Source organism: Triticum aestivum, chromosome 7B, assembly GCF_018294505.1.
Source record: "Triticum aestivum cultivar Chinese Spring chromosome 7B, IWGSC CS RefSeq v2.1, whole genome shotgun sequence".
Classification (NCBI taxonomy): Eukaryota; Viridiplantae; Streptophyta; class Magnoliopsida; order Poales; family Poaceae; genus Triticum; species Triticum aestivum.
The window spans coordinates 420,764,738-420,768,229 of record NC_057813.1 but is presented as its reverse complement, the minus strand read 5'-3'; positions in this window follow the sequence as shown (position 1 = coordinate 420,768,229).

Genomic DNA, 3,492 nt, shown 5'->3' with positions numbered 1-3,492 from the left:
AGGCCCAACATTGGTTTTACCATTTGCCTCACCACCACCTATATTTCCCTTGGGAGTAATTAACCCAAGGGTCATCTTTATTATAGCCCCCCCGGGCCAGTGCTTGTCTAAGCATTGGTCCAAACTAGAGCACCGTGCGGGACCATCCCTTGGCAACTTGGGTTACGTCGGTACCTGTACGCTTAGCTTATCCGGTGTTGCCCTGAGAACGAGATATGTGCAGCTCCTATCGGGATTGTCGGCGCATCGGGCGGCTTTGCTGGTCTTGTTTTACCATTGTCGAAATGTCTTGTAAACTGGGATTCCGAGACTGATCGGGTCTTCCTGGGAGAAGGTCTAGTCCTTCGTTGATCGCGAGAGCTTGTCATGGGCTAAGTTGGGACACCCCTGTAGGGTATAAACTTTCGAGAGCCGTGCCCGCGGTTATGTGGCAGCTGGGAATTTGTTAATGTCCAGTTGTAGATAACTTGACACCTGATCCGAATTAAAACGCATCAACCGAGTGCGTAGCCGTGATGGTCTCTTCTCGGCGGAGTCCGGGAAGTGAACATGGTTTCTGGGTTATGTTTGACGTAAGTAGGTGTTCAGGATCACCTCTTGATCATTGCTAGCTTCACGACTGTTCCTTTGTTTCTCTTCTCGCTCTCATTTGCATATGTTAGCCACCATATATGCTTAGTCGCTGCTGCAACCTCACCACTTTACCCCTTCCTTTCCCATTAAGCTTTGCTAGTCTTGATACCCATGGTAATGGGATTGCTGAGTCCTCGTGGCTCGCAGATTACTACAACAACAGTTGCAGGTACAGGTTGTGCGATGATCATGACGCAAGAGCGATGCTTGCTTGCGTTGAGTTCTTCTTCTGCTTCTTCGATCAGGGGATAGGTTCCAGGTCGGCAGCCTGGGCTAGCAGGGTGGATGTCGTTTGAGCTTCTGTTTGTGTTTCATCCATAGTCGGATGTTGCTCTTATGTATTGTGATTTTGTATTGGTTGGCATTGTATGCCTCTTGTATGTATCCCCATCTATTATGTAATGTTGATGTAATGATATCCACCTTGCAAAAGCGTTTCAATATGCGGGTCTATCCTTGGTGGGACCTTCGAGTTCCTTTTGGATAGGTTCGCATATTGGGCGTGACAAGTTGGTATCAGAGCCTCGACCGACCCTAGGAGCCCCTTGATTGATCGTGTAGTTTGGCCGTTGTTGAGTCTAGAAGAAAACTGTTTTCTGAGTCTAGTTATATCAGAGAGTAGGAATTCTTTTTACTCCTCAGTCCCTTCATCGCTCTGGTGAGGAATCTTGACGTAGGTGTTTTGAATTATTCCTCTTCCCATTCAATTTTTTCTTTAGGATCTCGCGGTTAGTTTTCGTTCGTTGTCCATCCTCTTTCGTCCGGTGCATTTCTCGTCAAGTTGACTCGAGACTCTTCATCTTTGAGTTCAATCCTCAGTTCTTCCTCTGACATCGTTGTTGTTTCCCTGTCCGAAGTTGTCCTTGTTTTTCCCACCCACCCACCCTTTTTCATCTCGGAACCGGAGTCCGTAATCGAGTATCCATTCTACTCGTGCGAAGTCTTTGCTTTCTTTCCTCAATGATTTCAACTGGTGTTTTCTCTTCAAGTTATTCATCGGTTTTCCTCTTCCAGTTGCCTGTGTTTTTCCCGCCCTCCCACCCTTTTTCTTCCCGGAGTCTGAGCATCTATTCGAGAAGCTATTTCATTCATGTGGAGCCTCTTCAATCTTGTGTCAATCATTTCAACCGGTGAATTCTCATCTCCTTCGTCATTCTTCATCCCTTTTGTTTTTCCGGTGCACTCAATTCAAGTTTTTCGGTGTTGATCAGATTCTTTTCCTCGGCTCAAATGTTTTTTTTCCTTGCTCGTTCGCCTCTCGTCAGTTTATCATTCCGGAGTTCGGAAGACATCTCAGGAGATTCGTCTGTGTTCGAATTAATTCGAGGTTGTCACCTCATTCAAATATTTCAATTGTTTCGATGCAACATCTATCTGTTCATCATCCCTTTCCAACGGTGTTATCTTTTTTAGTGGGCCCTAACCCACAGGTCTTTTCCTAGGATCTTACCTGACTCTTCTGATTTCCCGGAGCTATTCTCAAATTCTTTTCAAAGTGTGACGTAAGTATGAATTTCATCAGTCAGATGCCTTTTCCAAGATCGATTTCAAATCATTTCATTGTTGGCTCAACCTCTTCGCTTTTCGTTCTTCCGGAGTATCTCAGTAAGTTTGGTGACGTTTGTCGTCGTCATTTGAAGACCGAAGAAGAGTTTTCCTCTAAATCTTGTCCGTTCTCCCGGAGATTCGCGGTGCTAGCTCGATGTTATCCTATCAAATTGTTTCAAGTCATGCAAATTCTTTTCATCCATCCGGAGCATTTCAGGAGTTTCTTTCTCTCTTGATCATCCGGAGGACATCTTTTCGGAAGATTTCTTCGTTATAAGTTTTCAGATTCGTTCTCCAATTATTCTATATCTGTTGCCCTTTCGTTCGTCTCAATATTCTTCCGGTGCTTCGTTCAAGTGTTCTTTAATGAACTCATGATCTCTTTGTTCGTTTGCAACTAAACCCCCTCTATCTTATTGGTTCTTCTAATTCTTCCCGGTGATTCATTCTCTTTCGTCAGTCATTTCTGAATTCTTACGGTGGTTCGTTCAAGATTCTTTTTCCTTGATTATCATATTCATCCAGTCGTTCTTTCAATCCTACCAGTGGTTCATGGAGACCTTCTCAAGTTTACGATATGTCACTTCTAAATCCTTTTTCAAGAAGAATAAGTAATATGTAAATCCATTGCTTGTCGTCAATTTAATTTGATGAAGGATAAGCATACAATAAATCTTATTCTTATTTCTTCCAAGTGAGTAATCCTTCCTTCGGAGTTTGTTCTTGTGGAATAAATTCTAGTTCCAAGTGTTTTCATCTTTTCTTTTCTGGAGTTCAAATTTCCTCGGCCATCTCGTCGGAACCACCATCTAAATCATCATAGGATTTAATATTATTCTTTCATCCTTCATTCTACCTCATCATCCTTTTGTCACCGGAGTTCTTCACGATGGTTCTTCATGATTTAATTAATTCTTCAAGAGTTCATCAAGTACCATTCCATCCTCTCTAGTTCGTGTTCTATTCCTCCATGTTTCAGCCAGAGTGCTGCCTAAATCGTTTCAGACTTATTCGTTTCTTTTCTCGTTCTAACCACTCCGGTTAGAACGAGTGGTTTCATAGTCTATCTGATTCTGTGAGCTTTTGATTCATCATCCTAGTCGTTCCTCCCTTCTTCTCGAGTGCTCTCGATTCTTGCTTCTTCTCTTGAGTTCTTGTTTCACCTCATCCTTTTTTCACTTCCGTCTCGGTCCTAAGATCTCGGGACGAGATCTCTTGTTAGTGGAGGAGTGTTGTAACGCCCCGGATTCATTGCGCTAGGTGTCCGCCAGTTATTCGCTGTCGTTGCCATGTCATTTGCTTGCTTGTTGC